Source organism: Lissotriton vulgaris, chromosome 1_2 (assembly GCF_964263255.1).
Source record: "Lissotriton vulgaris chromosome 1_2, aLisVul1.2, whole genome shotgun sequence".
In the NCBI taxonomy this organism is placed as follows: Eukaryota; Metazoa; Chordata; class Amphibia; order Caudata; family Salamandridae; genus Lissotriton; species Lissotriton vulgaris.
This window is the reverse complement of record NC_141686.1, coordinates 53,784,180-53,809,462: the sequence shown is the minus strand read 5'-3', so window position 1 is coordinate 53,809,462 and position 25,283 is coordinate 53,784,180.

Below are 25,283 nucleotides of genomic sequence, written 5' to 3'. Positions count from 1 at the left end.
GCATATTTAGGGTTTAGGGTTCAGTGCGATTTACTAGGGTTTTTGGGTTTAAGTTGATATGGTTCCCGCTGAGTCTAGGGCTCGGGCCCGATGCAGGCTCGTTCATAATGATGTTGGCAAGGTTTTAGGGGGGTTTGGTGTTCTTTGGTCCAGAATTAGCAGAATTTTGGCCTTTTTGGGTGTTATGCGGGCACATGTGTTTGGGTAAAACCTAAGTGAAAACTAGTCGTAGACCTTCTTCTTCTTCTTCTTCTTCTTCTTCTTTAAAGAGCTCATTGGTTCGATTTTGTTCAGCCTTGCTGAGATTCTTGGGAATCGCTGGAACAAGTGTCCAAGTAGTGGAAGTGCTGAAAACAGCAATGTTTTGTGAACAGCGCAATTTGCCATGTTTTGAATATACCAGTATTGCATGTTTTTGGGGGGCTGTTTGGGGGTGTTCTAGATTTGTGGGAGCACTGCTGGGATAGTCTAATTTTGATTGCGAGTGGTTTGAAGAAAATCCATGGTGGAAAAGGGGGGTTTGGCCTAGTTGCAGACAGCGTTTTGGCACAATTTAAACTAAGGCCTAGCAGTATTGCGTGTTTTTGGGGGGCTATTTGGGGGTGTTCTACATTTGTGGGGGGGGGAGTATGGGGGTCTAGGAGCACTGCTGGGATAGCATAATTTTGATTGCAAGTGATTTGAAGAAAATCCATGGTGGGAAAGGGGAGATAGGGCCTAGCTGCAGAGCGCGTTTGGACCGATGTTGACTGGTTGGCTGAAAATGTTCCATTGCACATTCCAATTGCACCTGCAATCACAGAAGCTATTTAAACATTAATTTACCAGCAATGTAATCGAATTGGCAGCATTCTTGCTCTTCGGGGAAAACATATATTAGCAATATAACACAGAGCAGAAAAAAACAAAGTAGTTATTAAATAGCTACTCACCAAGGCCAGGGATCTCCACACCGAGCAGATGGAGCAGGTCCTGCTCGCGGTCAAGGAGGTCCGACCACTGGTGCGTCACTTGCTGGTAGGTGCGCCGGACCCCTGACTCCCTCCGCATGGCCCGGCACACCTTATCCCACAGCTGGCGACGCTCCCGGCGGCCATACCCTGACGCAAGCCTGCCCCCTGCTGCCACGGTCTTGGGGAGGTGGCGCTGCACATAAAAGATCTCTGCGGGCACCTCCACCGCGCTGAATATCTCCCTGGCCATCACTTCCTCCCCTCGTAACCGCCCGCAAGGGAGCCGAGTACGGGGTGCGGGACCCTTCCCCTTCTCCTTCTCCTTCTCCTTCTCCTTCCCGGCTCCCTTTGCCATGGTCCTGTACAGCAGAAAAAAAAGGAAAGAATAGGGGAAAAGTAAAGAAAAAAAAAGTTTACAGAAGTAGCATTAAAAGTAACGAAAAGTTGAAAAAACACAAAAAATAGATCTAGAAAAAAAGAGGCATAGATATAAAGTAGAAATGATAAAAAAATAGTCCAAAGAAAGAAAGGATTACACAGATGAAAGGAGGATTAGAAAGCATGCACAGAACCATAGCAATGAATTAAAAACAAGATGGCCGCGCCCATTGAGGACCGCATGGGTAAGTTTGCGCGATATTTCCCTTGCGAGCCCGCGAAAACACCCGCGAATACGTAATCGCGCACCGCATACAACGCGAGCATGCAACTAGCGCCCGGAAACGAAAACAAGTCACTCAAACAAGATGGCCGCGCCCATACACGACCGCATGGGGAACTTCGCTGTGCAAGCGACCCGCAAACACGCAAAAAGCCCAGCGAACAACCAAAAAAAGCAAAAATCTACAAATTCGCACAAATTCACGGGTTTTGCGGATTGCGAATTCGATTTCGCCCATACTTACTTTGAACACAAAGAGCATGATGGGAAAATTTTACCCACAAAGTAGTCACTGACAATACCAAAACAGCAGGTGCACAAAGAAGGGAAGGGGCACATAGCGAAAAAGGGGAAGGCAGAGAAAATTAAATCTTTCTTCCATATGCTGTAAGGAAACTCAGATGCTTACAAAACAGGCTGAAGAGACACCTAACGAAGTCTCTGCTTAACAAAGATATAGCTGCTTCACTGAGGAATACAAACCGTAACTAAATTGATGTGGAATGAAAAGTGCAAACCAGACAAGACCTGTGGACAAAATATTTCATGCAAGTACATTGGCAAACTCAAGGTAGTTCTGGAGAATAATCAATGGCCTAGCTAGACCAAACAAACTTGGAATTGGAACCAGTCTATCTGAAGAAAAATGTGTGACGTTTCTCAAAACACATCTAAATCCAAATCAACCATCTCTGATACAACCTAATATCAACGCTACTTCAACAAAGGTCGACAAAGAAGGAGATAGCGAGATTTTTATAACCAACAGTCAAGTGGCAAGCTTGATAAAAAAGCAAAAAGATGGTGCCCCTGGTCCGAATGGCATCCCTTTTGCACTTTTCAAAGAAGCACCCGACTTTGGGTCAGTTCCCCTTACAGATGTTTTTAACGAAGTGGTCCAGAGAGGACAAATCCCGAAATCATGGAAAGGATCACTTATAATACCCATATTTAAGAAAGGCAACTGGCAACAGCTAGAAAACTATCGCTTAATCACTTTACAGGATACGGATGGTAAGCTGTTCGCTGGAATTCTCCTGACGAATTTAACTGACTGAGCAAAAGAGAATCGGGTATTACTCCCAAACCAAACAGGCTTCGTCAAAGGCCTTGGTACGACAACAAATCTTTTAATTTTAGCAATATTAACAGAAAAAGCAATACTAGATACATTACCTTTATATTTATGTTTTGTGGATTTTAAATCTGCCTTTGACTGTGTTGATAGAGAACTTCTATGGGACAAACTTGTAAAACAAGGAATACCAGAAAAGCTGTTGAAGATGATTAAGGTCTTGCACTCTGAAACTTGGTTTAGGGTGAGGACGGGTAACAGTTCAACATTAACCAAAATAATTCCAACATCGAGTGGGCTTAAACAGGGTTGTGTGTTGGCTCCCTTACTTTTTAACTTATTTTTAGCCGATCTTACTACTGAACTAAACGCCATTAACGCCCACCCGCCAAGGTTAGCTCAAACTCAGATATCCAGCTTACTATATGTGGATGATGTCATACTCCTGAGTTATACAAAGGTAGGGATGCGACAACTGATTGATGGCATCTCTAAGTACTCTGAGGTAAATGGTATGCATATAAACAATGCCAGGACCAAAGAGATGGTAATTACAAAAAACGTACGACTAAAGCACGCACATAAATGGATCCTGCAAGGAAAAAAACTGGAGCAAGTAAATGACTATAAGTACTTGGGAGTAACTTACAGCGATAACGGCAAGTTCGAGAATCATAAACTCGATATTACAAGGAAAGCGAACTCCCTTGTCGGTGCATTTAGATCAATTCAGAAAACCATTGGAGATTTGTCTTATCGTCCCTTATTAAAATCAATTGCAGCAAAATCATTGCCTACTCTATCATATGGCAGTGAGGTGCTCAATGGAAAAGACGCAGAGATCATCAACACCTCGGTTGCTAAAACGTATTGATCTTTATTTTCTCTCCCAAAGAATGCCTCACAAGCCCAAGTGAGATTGGAATTCAGGCTAAACGACCAATCCTATACAAGAAAAGGGCACACAATGAAAGTGTGGAACAGAATACAAAACGATCAGGACAATGAAATGTCTCGTCTACTGTGGCAAAAAATAAGAAATAACAGGAACCTAACTGCCACCTCCAATTTAAATCTAGCAATTGATGAGTTTGGTATAACACCTATTTGGAACACCACGGTTGTGCAGGAGAGTTTAAAAAAAAACAGTAAACAAACTTACTGATTGTCTTTCCCTGATAAAGGACAAAGATAACTTCATTAAAAGACAGCATGCATGGCCAATCGTGAATGTTTCAAGAAAAAAAAGATACAAACATACCGGGAAACTTCTTGGTCGGAAAAAAAACCCACATTTTTATGAATGCTAGGTTTGGCAACTTTCCAGGCTTATGCCATTTGGCACCATGGAAAAGATCTGAAGATAACTGTCTGTGTAGACTACGTAAATCAGATCAAAAAGCCATCTTACACTTATTGTGCCTTTGCCCGAATCTGGAAACGGAAAGAAAAAGTACACTTAAGAAACTGTTTAATGAACGTGATGTAAGGACTTGTAGGCAGCCATTAATGGCAAGCTTAGATCCAGAAGACCTACCAATTAATTCAGCTTTCGTGAAATTCCTTCAAATGGTGCAAAAAAAGTTGGAAGACTGTCCTTGAATAAATTATGAGCTGTGTCAAGACGAATCTACCAAATTAATCTAAAACAATTTTAAAGGATTGAATATTATATTAGACTGACAAAAAGTATTTGAACATATGGATTGTTTTAGTATTTTATATTTGTAAAAGTGTCAGCTGTTTTGTAAGATTTTAATTCATCAAACAAATAAAAACACATTTGAAATACAAATTTGAAAATCCTCCCTGAGGTCAATGAGGGAAATCAGCTGGCAAAAAGCACCCTCCCATCTCCTGCTCTGCCTACATGGTGGTGGTGATGGTGGTGTATGGGTCTCCTCACAACTCCCAGCTGCAGAATTAGCATCTCCAAGTTATAGTTGTGCTTGCCAAACTGTTTTGTGTGGCTTGTCTTTATGCACCACAGCCACTGCGTCATTTTCTATGCCTGGGATGCAAATGCACAGGAATGTTTAGGCATTGCAGGGTCTGCATGCTGCTTGCTGATGATGCGTCACACATTGCCAGAATCATAAATATCACTGCATTGGTTTAACTGTAGAATTTACAGGGGGAACACCTACCTTGCCAATTTTAATCTCTGAGTGGCACAGCCGGTTTTGGCGTAGGTATTTTTGATGCAGGCCTACAAAAATTGACTCATTTGGCCACATGTGTTGGCTTGTAAATATGGAGTACTGCCTGCACCGCTGTCATGTCAAAATTAGTCATGCAATGGCGGTCCAAGCCTCTCATACATATGCTCTTGTGAAAACCAAGTGTGCACTGTGCATGTCAAAAGCCCAGGTGTGGTTTACAGTTGGCTGCTCACAGGCAAGACCTTGCAGCCAACCCTGCGCCACACACAGGGTGTTGGCTGCCTTCTAAGGAGTGACTGCATGGCGTGCCCGTAGGTGAGATTATGCTGCAAATCTCTGTCGGGGGTTGGCTACCGCAGGGTGGTTGCCCACAGGGCCTGGCATAACCAACTCCCCCAGCCAACCACCCACGATCGCTGGCCAAGGGTTGGTGCAGCAGGGGGTTGGCTTTATGTAAAATAATACTTAACATGAAAATAAAAAAGTAGAAATTCACTGAAAAAATCAAAGGTTAAAGTTACATCATCGTTAGGTCAAAGTTTCAGTGACAACGTAACATTTTAAACTAGAAAAAACACTGAAATGCACCAGTTATGGTTCACTCTAGAAACTAACTCATGCCCTGAGGTAACTATAACTCGACCCTCGCCATGCAAGCAAATTACCCCACATATTACATTACGCTCATGACATGCTCTATAACACTATTGAAAACATCACTGCAATATTTGAAATTACATCATTGATGAGAAGACTGTGCATGGCAGGGGCGCATTCATATTCTAAGTTGAACCTATGCTCTACCCCTAATGAAGCCCTGTGTCTTTGCCTGTTCAGAGCAGTGATTTAGCTACAAGGCACCTTCTAAAACTTTAAATGTATACATAAATACTTATGTATTATGTATTTCTGTATAGATTTGTTGTTTAATTCCTGACTTAGGAACGCATCCAGATACATAGGTACCCTCTTTTATGTCCATTTGATCCCTCTTAATCATTGCCAGCTTTGATTGAATGACACAAAAATTAACACACGTAACAAAAATCGAACCTTCCAAGCTTCTGCTACATTTTTTGCAGATTTGTCACACAGTGAGAATGTTATTAGCAAATTAATACTTTTTCGAACCTCCCCTTAGCCTCGCTTGGTGAATCTAGAACTTAAAAATAACAATAGAGGGTTAAAAGTTCTTTGCCATTTTAAGGCAGATTTTCACAAAACCTTATATACCTGAACATTGTATCACTTGTTAGCTACTTGTCACTCTTGATACAGATTGATCAAAGAGCATCAACGTTATATGCAAATGAACCCTCCTTAACTATGACTCTCTTTAACTATGCACCTCCTTTATGAATTGTCACAAATCTTGGCAAACCAAAACTAAACTTAACCTTCCTAGTTTCTTACAAATTGTTTTCAAATTCATCACAGAGTTCCAACGTTTTCTATAAAAAAAAATGTGTTTTGCCCCTTCCCTTTTACCAACTGCTGCCCCACCCCCTTTTTGGGATATGCACAATTTTGAAAATACTTATAGGTATCGGAACATATTAAGTGTCTGCCAAATTTCAGGCATATGTGTCAAACGGTACACAGACAAAATATCGATTTTTTAATATCGACATACAATAATATCGAAGTTTAAATATCGATGGGACAAAATATCGAAGGTAAGTAATATCGACAGTCTTAATATCGATATCAGTATGATATCAGTAATATCGAAGTTTTAAATATCGATGTCAATAATATCGAAATAAATAACTTCGATGTTACTAATATCAATTTTTAAATAAATTTAGTGTATATTATATTGTATTTATTATGTTTTATTATTTATTTTTAATGTAATTTAATTAAATATTGTCTTTTACTACTGTAGCGGGTTGTGGGTTTATAGGGGAATAGGGTGGGAAGTAATTTAATTATGTTAAATTAATTATTAATTAGTAGGAATTATTAATTAATTAATTTAGAATTAATTTTTAAGTAATTTTAATTAATTGATTAATTGATAAATATGTTCTGTAGCGGGTTATGGGTTTATAGGGGAATAGGGTGGGAAGTAATTTAATAATAATTAATGAATTAATATATGTTTGTACATATTTTAATTAATAATTAAATGGTAATTAATTTAGATTAATTAGTTAATTATTAAAATGTTGTACATATTTTTAATTATTAATTCGTTGGTAATTAATTAATATTAATTAGTTAATTACATTAATTATAGTAATTTTTTATATATTTTTTTTGTTATTCTTAATTAATTAATTTGGAAAAATAATATTAATTATTAAATTAAATTAATTACAGCTAATGTGCTAATATATTTACTTTATTGTTATTGTTAATTAATAATTAATTGGTAATTAAATAATATTAATTAATTTTGGGTAAAGGAGTATTTTTAGGGTTCAGGGTCAGTTTTCAGTTTTTGGGTAAAGGGGTATTTTTAGGGTTCAGGGTCAGTTTTCAGTTCTTGGGTAAAGGGGTATTTTTAGGGTTCTGGGTCAGTTTTCAGTTTTTGGGTAAAGAAGTATTTTTAGGGTTCAGGGTCAGTTTTCAGTTTTTGGGTAAAGGGGTATGTTTAGGGTTCAGGGTCAGTTTTCAGTTCTTGGGTAAAGGGGTATTTTTAGGGTTCTGGGTCAGTTTTCAGTTTTTGGGTAAAGGGGTATTTTTAGGGTTCAGGGTCAGTTTTCAGTTTTTGGGTAAAGGGGTATGTTTAGGGTTCAGGGTCAGTTTTCAGTTCTTGGGTAAAGGGGTATTTTTAGGGTTCAGGGTCAGTTTTCAGTTTTTGGGTAAAGGGGTATTTTTAGGGTTCAGGGTCAGTTTTCAGTTTTTGGGTAAAGGGGTATTTTTAGGGTTAAGGGTCAGTTTTCAGTTTTTGGGTAAAGGGGTATTTTTAGGGTTCAGGGTCAGTTTTCAGTTTTTGGGTAAAGGGGTATTTTTAGGGTTCAGGGTCAGTTTTGGGTTTTTGGGGTACAGGGATATTTTTAGGGTTCAGGGTCAGTTTTGGGTTTTTGGGGTACAGGCGTACAGGGTAAAAACAAAAAAAATTACATTAAATCAATTTAATAACATTAAAAAAAAAATTACATTAAATTATTAAGTGTTTTATTTATTTTAAATGTATATGTATTAGTTTTAATTTTCTTTTAATATTTTTATTTAATATTTGTAAAATTATATGTATTTTAAAATTATTTTTACATTATTATTAATACTTTAAAAAAAACGATATTTTTAATTCCGATATTTTTGTACTTACCTTTATGAAGATAGGATTCCGATATTTTTGATGTCGATATTTTTGTTCCGATATTTTTGTATGTCGATATTCTGTCTGTCGATATTATGTCAGACATTCGTGTCAAACAGTGCTAGTTAGAAGTAAATAAACAAATGGCTTTTCAAATGACAAGTATACAAATATGTTAATCCTCTAAACCCCACTATATTAAAAAGCGCTCACTTTCTGAGAAAAGTTCTACCTTATAACTTTGTTGTAAATTCTTTAAGTATTTTTGCTCTATCTTTGAGCAAATTTCCTGTGGGAGGTAAAGTGGGAAATTATACACTTTTCCACTCCCCTTATCTTTATTTCCCGGGGACGGATCTTCACAAAACGTAGCATGCCTGAACTTAGCTGCCTTGAGTTAATAGATTGGCATGTTTCATGCAAATCCACAGGGTTTAAAGTAAATTCAAAAAATGTTATGTTATTTTACGTTATGTTATGCTATACCATGACATGTTATATTATGTCACATCATGTTATGTGTATTTTTATAGAACACTATCACCTATGAGGACATCCTGGAGCCTTGGCAAATGTGTGAGGCCATCCTCTGTGGGATCTACATGAAGAGTGAGATCTTAAGCTTCGTGTGGAAATCAAGAATAGAGGAAGAGACTCTGATGTGGTAGGGGGTTGTGCCATGCTTTAGGAGTGATGTACGAGAATGCACAACCTGCTAATCTGCTTGTGCTGATGCGTGGGCGATGTGCTAGTAAGAGTTCAGCTGAGTTGGAGGTACCTGGTGGGTTGGAGGATCTGCCCAAGTTATTCAGGTGGGCTGGGTCAGTGTTGCGTAATGCTTTACACGTGTGGGCGAGGAGCTTAAATTGTGTGCTCTTATTTATTGGGAGCCAGAGGTATTCCCTCAGGTGTGAAGTAATGTGAGACCAGTGTGGGAGGTTGAGGACAAGTCTGGCTGCTGTGTTCTGAACTTGCCGAAGTTTTGTTGTGAGTTGGTTGGTTATTCCCATATTAAGGGTGTTCCCTTAGTGCAGTCTGCTGGTGATGAGTTCTTGGGTTACTGTTTTCCTAGTGTTCCTGGGTAGTCACTTGAATATCTTTTTCAAGATCCTAAAGGATTGGAAGCTGGACGTGGCAGTTGTGTTGACGTGTGTGGCCTGACCAGCTTGTTGTTGATAATGATTCTGAGTTTTCTAGCTTGTGTGCTTAATGTTGGAGTAAGTTAAAGATCTCTAGGCCACTAGGCAGACTCCAACAGCAAGGTATCTTTTCCAAAAATCACCACTTCGGTATTATTAGTGTTCAGCTTGAGGCAGTTAGACTTCATGCCGGTGGCCACTTCAGTCATCTATGCGTTTCAATTGATCTTGGTGCTGGGTGTGTTATCTGAAAGGGACTTAGTTACGTGCTGTCTGCGTAGGTGACTATCTTTATGCTGTGTGCACTGATGACTTCTGCCTGCAAAGTCATGTAGATGCCTTTGTAGCTTAACCATAACTGCCAAGTGGCATCTAATTATATATCTATATTTATAGTGAAAAAACAAGGTTACATAGAATTAAATAAACCCTAGAAATTTACAAAAAAACAAAGGTTACAGGGACATTATAGTTAAGCAGACCTTTCACTCGTACAAAACCAGTGAAATTCTACAGTTATAGTTAGCTGTGCTAACTTTAACTCATGCCCCCACAATGCACTGCTTGTGACCTTATACTCTACATCACTCATGACATGGTCAGTGACATCACTCATGACATCTCAAATGTAATCACTGATGACATCATCCAGTTACTGTGAGTGTTTTGAAAATGTTTATGAGTGTTAAATTGATATACCATTGATAAATCAGTGGGTGTATGAGTGCCTGTATAGATAATGTCTACTATACAGATTTACAGCAAAAGGCACTTCCTTGAACCAACATCTACCTTCCTGCCAAATTTGTCGAAAGTCCGTTCAGCAGATCGGGCTGTAGGTGTGGCTAAAGGTTCCTATGGGAATTAACAATACAATGCACCCTCAATTTGTGCTCCGATTTCTTAGTTCAAACTGCATAGATCACCCCCAAACTTTCCATGACATACAAATCTTACCCTCACACTTTTTGGGGAAAATTACATGAGGATTGGTCAAACGATGCCAATGTTATAGTCAAGTAAAAAACTGATTTTCCTATGGAAACATGGTCCTAACTTCGGGCCCGATTCACAGAACTAACTTAAGATAAAATCCTAAACTTACTACTTTTGGTATTCACACAAGGCATTTAGTAGTAGTAAAGTTAGGATTTTGTCTTAAGTCTGTCTTAAGTCTTTCCTAACTTTGTCTTAAGTCTGTCTTAAGTCTGTCTTGTCTGTCTTAAGTCTGTCCTAAGTTTGTCTTAAGTCTGTCCTAAGTCTGTCTTAAGACTGTCTTAAGTCTGTCTTAACTCTGTCTTAAGTCAAATTTAAGACAAAATCCTAACTTTACTACTACTAAATGCCTTCCGTGAATACCAAAAGTAGTAGGACAGACTTAAGACAAACTTAGGACAGACTTAAGACAGACTTAAGTCAGACTTAAGACAAACTTAAGACAAACTTAAGACAGACTTAAGACAAAATCCTGACTTTACTACCACTAAATGCCTTCTGTGAATACCAAAAGTAGTAAGTTTAGGATTTTGTCTTGAGTTAGTTCTGTGAATCGGGCCCTTCAACTATATATATATATTCACTGAAAAAGCCATAGGTTTCAGGGATGTTATAGTTAGTTGGACATTTCAATCGTACAAAACCATAGAAATTCCACTGTTATAGTTAGTTCAGCCAACTATAACTCACGCACCTACAATGCACTGCTGATGACATCACATAGTACATAGTTGTAGAAGTGGGGCTGTGTTGCCCCCCTTCTTTCTGCTTTTTTTGGGCCCTGGGGACCCCATTCCCCAGGGCCTGACCCCTTTTTAAAAAAAATAATAATGTAAACGGGAAGGGGCTGCGTAGGCCCCCCCTCCAGTGGCCAAATCTGGCCCCGGGACCTTAACCCTGAGTGTAGTTCACGTAGTATCACTTCGCGTAGCTATGCAAAGTGCACCCCGCACTGCACGAGCTAGTCGTAGTACTACATGAACTGCGTAGTGCGGTAGGGAAATGCTGTTCTCAATGATTGCACAGTGCCGGATGCTTGTTTGCACTGTGCAATCATTGCAAACGGCATCTTGCACAGTACAATCAGTTGTTTTCTGCGCGCAAGTAGATTTTCACTCGAGCGGCAGCTTTCTCAACGGGACTGGTAGTTTTTCATCGCGAGCGGTTGCGAGCATACGCGTCCACTCACAATGAAAAACCTGACCTCCCCGCGTTGAGAATCTCGCCGGGAGGTTTATTTTCCATGCTGGCGATCGGCAACTTGATGTTGCTGATCGAGAACGAGGATAAAGCCTCGCTGGGATGTCATTTTGCTTGCTCGTGGTTGCCAACTTGACATTGAGGACTGCGAGCGAGCAAAAAATAGCACCTATGCTATGCATTTTTGCACTGTGCTACGTGCAATTCGCGTAGCGTGTAGTTGCACAAACTACGTGAGCATAGCATAGTTTTTTGCCCAGGCCTAGACGCCATCCCCTGGGGTATGTCCACATTTATTTATTTTTTATGGAAGGGGCTCTGTGGCCCCCTTCCTGAGGCCTCTATTTACCCCGGGGATCCGATCCCCCGGGGCCGGCATTTATTTATTTTTTAAATCTATTCTCTTTTTTTTTTTTGGGAGGGGACGTGTGGCCCCCCTCCGGGCCACTTCTGGCCCTGGGGACCCCATCCCCCAGGCCCTGGCCATCCTTTTTTAAAATGTATTTTTCAGAGGGGGGCCCGTGGCCCCCCTCCTCAAGCCAATTATGGCCAGGGGGACCCCATCCCCTGGAGCCGCCCCGTTGCCTTTCTTTTTTTTAAGGTAAGTGGGCCACGTGGCCTCCCTTCCGGGCCACTTCTGGGGACCCCATCCTCTGGGGGCCGGCCCGATCCGTTGGGGACCGTGGGGGGACCCCAATTCCCCCACGGTCCCGCCAGCTCCCCGCCTCCTGCGGGAGCCGGCATTGCTTTTCAAGAAGGGGAGCTGCTAACATGCTTTCCCTTGTGGAAAAGCAATCTGGTTTGGATTTTGTAAGCGAGAGCAGCAAACCTTCTCTCGCTTACAAAATCTAAACCAATGTTTGCTATGACAGGTCGGGAGCAGTGTCCCGGGGTGGGCACCCCGGGACACTGCAGGAGCTGGCCCTGGGGGGTCCCCTGGGCCATGAAGGGATCCAGGAGGGGGGCCGAGCGGCCCCCCTCCCACCTAGTGCACAGCCCCAGGGAGGTGGTGGTCCCCGGGGCTCGGCAACCACTGAACGGATTTACACCATTTAAAACAAAGGTCACTTTCTGAATCAAGCACTACGTTTTTGCCAAATTTGGGGTAATTCCGTTCAGCAGTTCAGACTGTAGCTTTGCCTAAAGTTTCCTATGAGAAATTGATTTTTTGACTCTTATTTTTTTAATTTCTCAGCAACTACTGAATGGATTTATACCATTTAAAAAAAGGTTGCTTTCTGAACCAAGCACTCCCTTTTTGCCAAATTTGTGGTAATTCCGTTCAGCAGTTCGGGCTGTAGCCTGTCTCAAAATGTCCTATGGAAATTAACATTGGGAAAATAAATTTGGAACCCCCCTCTTTTCTCAGCCCCCACTTGACGAATCACCTCCATACTTTCAGGATAGGAGCTGACCTGGATAGACTTTTTTTTGAGAATTTTGCGAAGATTCATCAAACGACGCCAAAGCTATTAGCAATTCAAAAAATGCTTTTCCTATGGAAACTAGGTTCTAACTATAACTACCTACTGGCGACTGCCAGTAGGTAATATATATAATGTAATGTTGAGTTTAGAATAGGTAATAGTAAGTGCAATAATTACATGTATTACAATATGGTGTCTGCTTTTCATTGAATGAACATCACTTCAGTCTCCTCCGAGTGAGTTTCAGACGGCAACGTGGTGTGGGAGTTGGACTGTGATCATAGGCCCATGTGGGGGTCTTTTCAAACAGCCGAGGTGGAATCTGAAATATTGTATGAAATATAACTGAAGATGCAAAGCATCAATTGCACTTTTTAATCTCATCAGAGATTTTGGGGCTCAAATGATGGAACTAATGCTGATGATCTTGAACTCATGGGAGAGAGCCAAACATTAGAAAATGTATCTAAATGAGAACTCTCTAAATGGTGGGAAAGTGCTTTACTAAAGAAATATATGAATGTGGGTAGGTTACCCAGAGGCTTTAGAATAATGATTATACCCTATTATTAACACCCCCATCTGACCTTCTTATTAATTGGCCAAACATAATGCGATTACCTCGTTGGGCATGTTAAAAACATTAATCAGATATGCTGATAAAGAGAGAAACAATCGACATCGACAAATAAAGGAACTCAATGAATTAATTGACAAAGTTTAAAAAAAGAAAGAGTTGCAAAATGTTGCAGTAGGAAATATGGAGAGTCAATCAAGACTAGGAAAACAGTGGAATTCCAACAGGATTGAGTTGATTATGAGAAACTACATATCTCTACGTTCGCTAAAAGATTTTATTCTATCAGGAGATAGCGTATTGGAGACTACAATAAGACCAAAGAAGATTTATCAATTAGTGATATGAGCTCAGATACAGGATCGGAAGTAGAGAAAGATGATTTGGGCAGAGGGGCATCAGGAACACTAACACATACTACAATAGCAGATGTATTCAGTTTTTCAAGACTGGACTAGAGAACAAACCACAGGCCATGAAAAAAGCCCAATGAGACAAAAACAAGGAGGAAAGAGAGACGGAGAGAACAAGGAACAAGAAAGTCAAGGGTAGCAGAATATGAGAACAATGCTGATATCAGGAAATAGTCCCTGATGTATGGACTGCATTAATTTTGTCTCAAGAGACACTAACAATTACTAAAACACAGATATTGTCTTTAGGACTAATCTATTCTAATTTTTATCAAAGCAAAGTGGACCCTTATAAGTTCATAAGAAAATTGAAATATTTGAAAATGCATTAAGAAGAAGAGAAGGCTGCTACCTGGGGAGTGTGACAGAAAGCAATATGGTGGCTGCATAGTTACATCGCGGCGGATCTCTCCCGTGGATTTCTCTCATCCCCCATACTCCCACTTATGCTGCCTGTTTAGAGTTACCTGTGCCGGGGGCTCAGGGGTGACGGTCCTCACACTGTAGTTCTCCTTCGTATGCGGCCAACACAGTATGCTAACTGAGTTCCTGGAGACAGCAGGATTGCGGGCTGGTGCTCTTCAGTCCTGGAGCTTGCTGCACAGCAGTGTGTCGGTGGTTTGGAAGGTGGGTGGGACTTGCCAGAAGATTTGCTCGATTGGTGGCTGGCGGTAACCTCAGTAGTGTCTGGGTGGCTGCTGAAATGCCACCAAAATCTTCAAAACCCAAGAAAGACAGAGAAGTGCTTTCATCTTCACAAGACCTGCTGCGCGTGTGCTGGCTGCCAGACAGGACTCTTCTCCTGTATAGACCACTGCTGGGCTTGGTAAGCCATCTGATCCTCATGTGGGGAAGCACAGGGTAGAAAGTATGGGGGCAGGAAAGGCACCAGGGAAAATGTGGGCATGGAGGAAGGAGCTGTGGGCTTGCTAAGGATGCCCTGCCCACACCACAGCCGCTGCCTGTAATAACTGAATTTTTTACCCTTAAAAATCCTGGAGGAGGTCCAAGTCACCCATGCACTTTCGAGAAGCAGGGTGACACAGGTATTTGTGCTGCCCCAGGCCCTGATGCATGGGCAGGGACAGCCTTAGTGTGAGAATCAGACCAGGCTGATTCAAGCGGGATGTCACCAGAGCCATGTGAACAAACCTCAAATGAACTGCTGGGTGACTCACTGAGTAACTTCATCGTGGGAGGACAGGCCTCTCTATCTGATGGGGCTGGAGCCAACTACATCCCTCAACCTGTCACTCTCCAGGGGGTAGTGAGGAGGGTGGCAGCAAGGGGCCTAGCACAGATCAGTGTGGAGCAGCAGCAGTGAATGATCTCACCTTGGATGGGGAGGATAAATTTTTCTCCCTGACAGATGGGTCAGATTCAGAGACCCTTAACTCATATTTCAGCAAAACAAGTGACACTAACTCTTCAACCTCAGGGTTCAGCACACTGGAAGCATCTGAAACGGCGCTCAAGCGCCTGAAGCACCAACAGACCCATAAAGGTAGTACAGACCATAGGAGGAGAGCAAAGAACTTGATCAGCAGCAGCCTGAAATGAGACTACTCCCATACTAAGACGGTTGGGACTCCAGAAGAAGCACCAGCCCTGACAGTTATACCTTCTGCTGCACAGTCAACTGCCATCATGTCTGTAAACTCTGACTTAAGCCTAATTTTGGAGTCCATTAAAGAACATCAGGCTGAGACAAGGGTAGATAATAAAAAGGCAAGACATGCAACAAAAAAACTGGAATGTGCCATTCAGAAGATGGGGAAGGCATGTTCTTAGAATGGTGAGTGCCTAAACTGTATTGAGGACAGGACCACAGCCTTGTAGGCAGAGGTCACCGACATATAGGCACTAACCCTGTAATTAACTATGGGTGGATATGAAGTGTGACATTACCCCCTTCTTTTTGGGTTTGGGAGTTTCCCATAATGTCTTGAACTGAATATAATGTGTCTGTGTTTTTGTGAAAAATATGGATTTGATGATCATCCAGCCACTTCCGCAATGAATAGAGATAAGATGTTATTGAAGTGTTTTTGACTTGTGAAGGTCTCTATAGTGTAAATTAATGTATATAATGTTTTACTGTTTTGTACAATAATTGATGTATTTATGTACATAATTGATTTTAAAAAGTTAACTAATAGACTTCATTGTCTATGTTTTGTAGCCCTGAAGAAGTCCTCAAAGGAGGACGAAACGCGTTGGCTACTATGGTGCTTTGGAAGAAAGGAAATTGAAACAGAGAAATCAATAAAGGAATTTGAATAACAAGAAGAATCTGTTTTGATTGTGTATTCAATATATACTTTTCTTGTGTGCTGATCAAAATTTTAGAGGTCACCGAGGTGAAAGAGCAAGTCAAGATGTATGAGTCCCAATTAACAGATGTGCAGTGGAAGCTGGAGGACATGGAATACTGGCAACGTAGGCATAATCTTCGGTTTCTCAGAACTGATGAAGGTCTTTAGGGGGACAATATATGCTCTTATATGCTGCAACTTTTAAAGACTGCCTTTCTCAAACTCTTAGGATGGGAATGGGCTATTGAAGTACAAAGAATGCACCAAAGCCCGATGACCAGTAATAAATCAGTTCCGGCTTGTAAGGACTCAAGACAAACAAGGGCTATCTTAGGTTTTTTCAGTAATGTTTTGCTTCGCCAAGCTATTGTTGAGAAAGCCAGCCCAAATGCAAAACGGACATACCTGGGATCATGGTGAGCCCTGACTTTTGTCATATAACGGTCGAATGCCGGTGCCGCCTGCGGCAGGAGATCAATCCGTTTCAAGATGCAGGCTTCGGAGCATATCTATTGGCTCCCACCAGAATGAAACCGATTGTCAGAGGCTCTGTTAAATTCTTGATATCGGAAATTAAAGTTAAAGATTAATTGTGTCAGGTCTTGGCAGGCTGTAGCAATGTATAAATGCTGGGGCCCTCTCTATGAGTCCGCCTGATCATCGTAATATTGGGGATGGCTATCCTATTTCTGCTGGTTTTTTCCTCTTTTTTTGTTTCTCTTTTTTACTGGGCACTGTTTGAAGCGTGAGTGTGGGGGGGGGGTACATCTGAGAGGGGATGGGAGAGACCCCATGGTGCCGGCCATTGGTCTCCGACACACAGACCCATTTGGTCTGGATGCTTTCACTAGTGGGGGTGGCAGGAGGAGGTGGGTGCCTGCTGGAGATTGGGGGCTTGTCAGGGAGGGGTGGGAGTGGGGCGGTGGCCGGTGGTGTAACGGTGTGATAATCAATGCACAGCAAGTGGATGTGTTATTATGTAGTTTTCTTTTTCCAAAAAACAGCGGCACTATGAATATGGATTTGAATATGGGTATAGCCGGGAGAGGGGGTGGTCAGCAGGTGATTGTAAAGCAAACCCAGTATAAAATATTGGATTGGACAGTAGTATGCCATTTGCTTTACTGGGTAGAAATCTTCGGGTGGCTTTGATAGCTTCTATGAGCTGTGGCTAGATTACGAATTGCCTCCATTAACATCTGTAGGCTTAATGATAAAGTTAAAAGAAGGCAGGTTCAAGAGGGATTAAGCTTTTTAAGGGCAGATGTGTATTGTCTCTAAGAAACCCATGCTGTTAGTAAGGACAGGCTCTCCTGAACACGTTTGGCTTAAATGTGGCTAGTCATAATACACAAGAAACTAGGACTAGGGGGATGCGATTTTAGTAAAAGGAAATGTTATTACCCCTGGCCAAAACGCTGTAGACAAGATGGGAAGATGGGCAATAATGGAAATGTTTTGAAAGCCATCAGATGTGAGTATAGCCAATGGTAGTGGAGAAGGGAAATTAGCTCTTGCTATAACAGCTGAAGACATCAGGAAGGGTATCAAAGGGTTGTCTAGAAACAAGGCACCAGGACCCGATGGTATTCCCCCGGATCTTTACATTTCGAACCCACAGTTGTGGGTGCCAGTCCTTAAGTCAATTATTAATGCAGCTATAAGATCTGAAACTCCTAGCATCTGGACTATATCCACCATTGTCCCAGTGTTTAAAAAAGGTAACAGGGATAGTATTCTGTTACAGGCCAATCTCTCTATTGGATTCAACAGTCAAGGTGGTGGGATGCATTCTATTGGACAGGTTAACCACATGGGCAGATGACAGCAATATCTTAGGAGACATCCAATACGGTTTTCGTCTGGAGAGGTCAACAGTGGACCAATGCTTGAATTTGTTTATGATTATAAACAAGTACACAATTGCCCACCGGGCACCATCTCAAAGGAGTGACACAGGGAGCTCACGGAGGACGGGAGCAGTGTGCGAACACAGACGCGAATTCAGTACAGCTCTATGGGAAAGTCGCGGTTGGAAAATTCAACAGTGGACCAATGCATGAATTTGTTTATGATTGTAAACAATTACAGAGTTACCCGGCCCGGCAGCATCTATTTGGACTTCATGGACCTATCCTCTGAATTTGATTGTGTGAACAGAAGTAAGATATGGGAGACCCTGTTGTGTGTGGGAGTGGATAAAGATATTGTCTTCTTCTTACGAGACCTTCATGGGACACTAAAGCAGAGGTACGATATACTAATGATTGCAAGGTGACCCAGCGGTTTTCACTTCAGAGAGGGGTTCGACAGGGTTGAATGTTACTGTTAGACCCTTTTTTATTTAATTTATATTTTAATACTCTGGAGAAGGTATTAATAGACACAAAGATAACCCTCCCCAAATGGGATGGTGCAGCTTGACGGTTTTATTGTATGCGGAGGACGTTGTCCTCATGGCCCGGACTGAGAGGGGGTTGCAAACTTTACTTAACTCCTTCATGACATTCATTAAAGACCGGGACCTGTTGGTTAAAAACTCCAAGTCAGGAGGGAAATAGTTCTAAAAGGAAGCCCTTTAATTTTAAGATTGGATCTATTTTAGTCCCAAAGACCAGTGTTTTTTCTTACCTGGGGATTACGCTGGATGCCAAGTTAAGCTGGGGTCCAGTAAAAAGAAGAAAGACGGGGGAATTTTTACAAGTCAATGCTGCTATTTTTTATTTTGCCTCTCGTCTGGGTAAAAAATCGATAGGATCACTTCTGCAGATTTATAGAGCCAAGTGCATAGGATATTCTGGTAGTAAAATCTGGGGTTATATTTCTCATGATGAGCTCCAAAGAGTAGAAAACAAGTTCCTGAGGCGGCTTTTATGTGTAACTCAGGGAACCCTTAGTTTTATTGTACATGAAGAACTGGGTATGGCCTATTTGTCTGACCTGTTGTCTTTTTCCCCCATCCCACTGGTTCAAAATATGGATAGGTAATGGGCCTACCTAAAATAAAGAAATCCTAAAGGACTGTCTGGCCCTAGACCATGTTCACTACATTCCCTGGCTCAAATACATAGGGGAAGACTTTAGGAGTCTATGAAGAGCAGATCTCTTTAGTAACCCGGACTCAGTCAGCAGGAGGGACCTGGTTTGGGACAAGGAGGCTTTCCTTAGACAGCGGGTGGCAGACAGGGAAGAGCATGAGCTAAGAAAACCCAGTGTACATAGATTTATCATCTTGAAAACTGCTTAATTTGGGGAACCATATGACTGTGTTTTACTGACCAGGTTCCGCTTTAATCTATTCCATCTTCTTCTTGCTCACCCACGGGGAGAAATAAAAGTGAGACCCTGTTGCCCAATGACAGTGACGGCAAATCTCCACAGGATATGCTTCATTTTTTTATGTTTTGTAGTAACTATGACGTACCAAGGAAGACCTACATATTCAATTCTTTAAAAAAAGCACATTTTAGACAAGTGCGTACTGCTTTTTCCTTTTCATTAATGCTTTCAGGGAGTATGGTAGGGTATGTTCTTAGCTTTTTAAATTCTTGAACAAAGAAGGGTTTGGCTTAAGCGTAGCCACATTAATAGTCAACAAAACAATCGCCAATACTGCTCAAATTAATTCTGATAACGAACAAGACTCCGCCATGCTAACTAGTTACGCGACCCCCAGCGACCTTTTTTTATTGACCCTTGTATATTTGATTTTGTGTTCTTTTGACCTATTTGTATTGACCTTATTGTACTTTAACGTAGTAAAATTGTGTTTCCATAAAAAGGAATTTGATTCCCCGGTCTTCTTAGACCTATAGTGTTTGTAAATATAAGACGGCCTAAACCTTTAGGGCGATCAAAAGAGAAATATCTTACCATTTTCATTTGAACCCTGGATCGTGAAAAGACTTGTTTCAGGGATTTTACCTTCCAATTTTACTCTCACACACTTTGACTCTACTTTTCACTCTTTTTGCACACTGAATATATGTGGTATAAATGATGTTGTTTAATGTGGATGAATGAGTCTGTTAACCTCTTGATTTAGGTTGTTTATTTGGGAATTGTTTCCATGCACTTTCTCACACACCCTTATGTATATATTCACGGATCTCTTTTTAACTATCTGATTTTTCCTCTTTATTACAGTACAAAAAGTATGATCAATTGACTTCGTTATACATCAATGTCGGATGTTTAAAAGTAAAAAGAAAAATAAAACAGTTCCTTTGAATAATACAAAAATAATAAAAAATCTTTGGAGATACAGTCTGAGACTGAAAGAGTGGTCTATGAAGCTGAGAACGAGTTGCTCAGTTTTGTTTTGTTCTTAGCTTTTTAAAGGCTGCAGTCAGGCTCAGATTGTGCTATGACTAATTATTGTCGGCAGAGGAGGTTTGGGTGCAAGGTTATTTTTGTATTTTTTACTCTGTACTTAATTGCATTTTTAATTGTGTATTTTAATGAAGAAGTGTAATTGAAGGATGTTGATACATAGGATTAGTGTACTTTGGATTCCTGGAATCCTGGATAATTATTGCATAATGTGTGAAGTCTGCAACAACCGTTTATTCTAGTGTACACAGTGCTCTAATTGAGAATCAAATATAGTTGTTAGATTTGTAGGGGCAGATGGACTTCAACCATCTATATTATGGCAACATGCTCAATTAACTTTTTTCTCATCTCTCTTAGAGGTTGAAAATCTGTTAACATGATGTGCTGGCACACATTACAAATGGATTCCAAGTAAATATACCTTGTACTCAAACAGAGTACAGTTGGAGTAACCAAGAACTATGCTCTGAAAATCAAGTTCCTTTCTCAAATGTTGTAATTTACATTCTTGCCGTGCAACCTTTCCAATTAAATGTTTATGAATATAAAAGAATGTAATGTGAGACAAAAATGATATGTTGGTTCTTGCTTTTTCTTCCTGCTTAGGGCTGCTGGGCACATTGTTCCGAACTTATCGGGGTTGGTGCTCTACATCCTTCTCCTTTTGAGCAGGAACAACCATCTCGGTAACTTGTGTTCTACATTCCTCCTCCTTCCAGAATCGATTATCACAACCAACATCCTCTTGATATGTTGCCACAACATCTCTCCCACTTCCATTCAATATCGTCAGATCCCTCCGTTTGTGAAAGTGGCCGAACTTTATTCACCGTCCTTCTTTGGCTGATCACAACCTAGTTCATGCTTCAGAGATCTGAAGCTTAAAACTCTCAGTGCCCAGCAAGCTGGCTTCAATCGCCTACTTCAACTTCCCCTATAACAACACGTCCCCCATTTAAGAGCACCCACCCCTGTTTCACATCACAGGAGGCAGCCAGCTGGAGATGAACATCAGCAGTACAGCATCCAGCACATGGAGAACTACCTCTAAGCCTTCTAGAGGCCAGTGATGTTACATGAACACATGACACATTGCAGATGTTTTAAAACCCACCTAGCTTTTTAGAAACAAGGGGCCTTATTATGATGGCAGTCGGACGAGCATCTGACTGCATCGCAGTGAGAGTGGGACCACTAGACAAATAGTCGGAGGTCCCACCCAAAAGATTAGTATGCACACGATGCATGGATATTTGGGGGGGTACCACATATGCCCCCCAGGCCACATAGTGGAGGCTTAAGGGGGGATGGGCCCAGCTAGGGGCCCCCAAAGTCAGTTTCTGACAGCCTTTCCATGCCCGTCGGACCGCCTTGAAAAGGCTGCTGGAAACCGACATCCTAATACCTATGGCGATGCCTTCCAGTCACCGCCTCCATTGTAGGGATTAGGCTCCGATCACTCTCCGACGGGCTTCTTGAGCATGTCAGAGGTGGCGGTCTTTCCCCCTGCAGTCACTACATTCTGACTGCCGTATCATAATCCGTCAGTTGGACTGCTGCCCTAGATGTTGGGTGGACATCCACCTAACATCGGAATCGGGCCCAAGGTGTACTAATAGTCAACCCCTTAAGAGCTCAGTCCCTGGAAAAGACAGTGGGGCAGATTTACAAGGAACTGACACATCTGCATTGATGCATCAGTTTCCTTGCATCAGCGCCTTATGTCCTTGCGCCACTATGGATGCGCGGAATGTACAATAAAGTGCTCCATGGCGCAAGGATTAACAGATGCATCAGAAATTCTGACGCATCAGTTGGCATAAAAGTGTTGCATTGCTGGAGTTGCTCATGAAAGTGATGCAACTCCAGAAATGCACCACAATAGATTGGTGATTCCCATTCAAAAAACCCTGACTCATTCCTTACGCCTGGTCTAAGCAGGCCTAGGGATTTTGACGCAGTGAAGGCATAGAGTGACACAGTGACATTTTGTAGATTTCATTTCTTCAGTTCTACATGGCTTTTTGCATGGGAACGCCCACCCTGCAAACATTATGTGAGAAGTTGGCCTGGTATATGCTGTCCACTAATTAAAGTGGGCACCCTGTACCAGTCCAAACAACCCTTATTGGTGATTAGGTTAAAGACAACCTTTATAGAAAGCTATCCTAGTGGTAGCTGTGGAGAGCAGCTTTCAGCCCAAGTCTTGAAGGAATGTAATGCAGCTTGTTTTACCAGATCAGAACCTCCTGAATAACCAAATGAAAGGAGAACCACACACGAGATATATAAAATATATGTATTTATTACTAAACACTCTCTACTAAACTCTATACGAGGTTAGAGCACAAGGCACCCAATACTTAGGGGCCGATTCACAGAACTAACTTAAGACAAAATCCTAAACTTACTACTTTTGGTATTCACAGACAGACTTAAGACAAACTTAAGACAAAATCCTAACTTAAGTCTGTCTTAAGTCTGTGTTAAGTTTGTCTTTAGACAAACTTAAGACAAAATCCTAACTTCTGTGAATACCAAAAGTAGTAAGTTTAGGATTTTGTCTTAAGTTAGTTCTGTGAATCGGGCCCTCTATAAATAGAACAATGGTAAATAGCACAATACACAGCTGGCTCCAGGGGGAGACAGAACCATATACTAAAGAAATGGTATAACAACAACGACTTCAGTAGACACAGTGCCTAGAGCACGGGAATTACTGGGGCCAGTGTTTAAAAAAGGTAACAGGGATAGTAATCTCTGTTATAGACCAATCTCTCTATTGGATTCAACAGTCAAGGTGGTGGGACGGATTCTATTGGACAGGTTAACCATATGGGTAGATGACAGCAAAGTCTTAGGAGACATCCAATACGGCTTTCGTCTGGAGAGGTCAACAGCGGACTAATGCTTGAATTTGTTTATGATTATAAACAAGTACACAATTGCCCACCGGGCACCATCTCAAAGGAGTGACACAGGGAGCTCACGGAGGACGGGAGCAGTGTGCGAACACAGACGCGAATTCAGTACAGCTCTATGGGAAAGTCGCGGTTGGAAAATTCAACAGTGGACCAATGCATGAATTTGTTTATGATTGTAAACAATTACAGAGTTACCCGGCCCGGCAGCATCTATTTGGACTTCATGGACCTATCCTCTGAATTTGATTGTGTGAACAGAAGTAAGATATGGGAGACCCTGTTGTGTGTGGGAGTGGATAAAGATATTGTCTTCTTCTTACGAGACCTTCATGGGACACTAAAGCAGAGGTACGTCACGGTTGGAAAATTACAGTTTAAGGACACTTCAGGAGGACTTCAAGCAAACCCTTTGGAAAATAGAAGGTTCTAAGGCCAGCACGCTTGTGAGTACCGAGGTACCTGTGTTACCTAACCCAGGGGAGCAGGGTGCATAGGGGTCAAGTGGTGTCAGAAACCGTCGTTTTCAATGGCGTGATTCAAAGAAGTGCTGCTACCGGGAAGATTAAAAGTGTCCGGTAGATTTCAAGCCTTGATCTGAGGTGAGAAGAACCTTAAAGCAGTGGAGACAGAGTCTGGGTCACTTCAGGGGGAGATCAATGCCTACCGATGTCGAGTGCTTCAGGTGTGAAGATTGGATGCTTGACTCTGCAGCCACAGGAACCAGGGTACATTGACGATGACCAACGTCTGGAGGTGAGCTGTCTCACAAAGGATGTTGAGTGCTGAGGGGACAGTGTCTGGATTGAACCCCAACAAGCCTTGGTAAATACAACCCACACTGGCATAGGAAACAAGTTACGGTGAGGACCAGCAAGGTTCTGGAGACTCTCCAAGCTATGGGGAGTCAGGCCACATCTGGAGCAACCAGGAAAGCCCAAGGGAAGTCAAAGTTACCGTCACAGTGACCCACAGGCCAACGGACATGGGATCGTAAAGAGATCTCGAGCTGAATCACGAAGTACTGGCCCACGGAGCACTCGTGGAATGGAGGTCGGAAATCTTTGGTGGAAATACTGCCCGGGGTCAGGACTACACGTAGCCCAAAGCACAGCCACAGGGATTTCCAAAAAGCATATGCTGCTGCAAAAGTAAAGGGTTGCACGGTCCCCATGAGGGATACTGGTCTCAGAATTGCTGAGAGAGCAGATCGACCTCAGAGACGCTCAGGAACCCACCTCCTGTGTTGCAGAAATCTTTGCAGTCCTCAGGAGCTTGGGAGATGCAAACCGGTCAGATGCGTTAAGGGGCCTGCTTCAGCAGGGAAGTAACTCCTTTACTCCAAGAGTTATTCTTCTGTCGTCCAGCGAAGTGCAGATCATCAAAGTACTTGGTTTCTGCATGCAGAGTTTAGTCCAGGTGAAATCTAAAGTCCTGTAGTCAGGTTTCCTACTTTATACCCAAGGAAGGGGTTGGACAAACTCTTGGGACCCACCTATGGGAGGGTCAGGACAGAGGGGTGGTTACATCCATGTCCTTTGTCCAGTTTTGCACCAGAGCAGGAGCAAATGGCTCCTGCACCCAGTTTGAGCTGGACTATGTACAGGCACAACACCAAATGTGACCCCAGTGCAGACATTCAGGCACTCTCAGAGGGCAACCACCGTGCCCGTGCCCCAATACACTAAATCCTGTCTGGAAGGTGGTCACACCTCCCTGTGGCAGGAAACCTATTGTCAGGCCTTACCCTGCTTGGGCTCAGCACAGCAGAAGGAGGCCAGACTCGTGTCTGTGTCTGGCAGCATACATTTTACATCTACGCGGTGCCACGGGTTGTA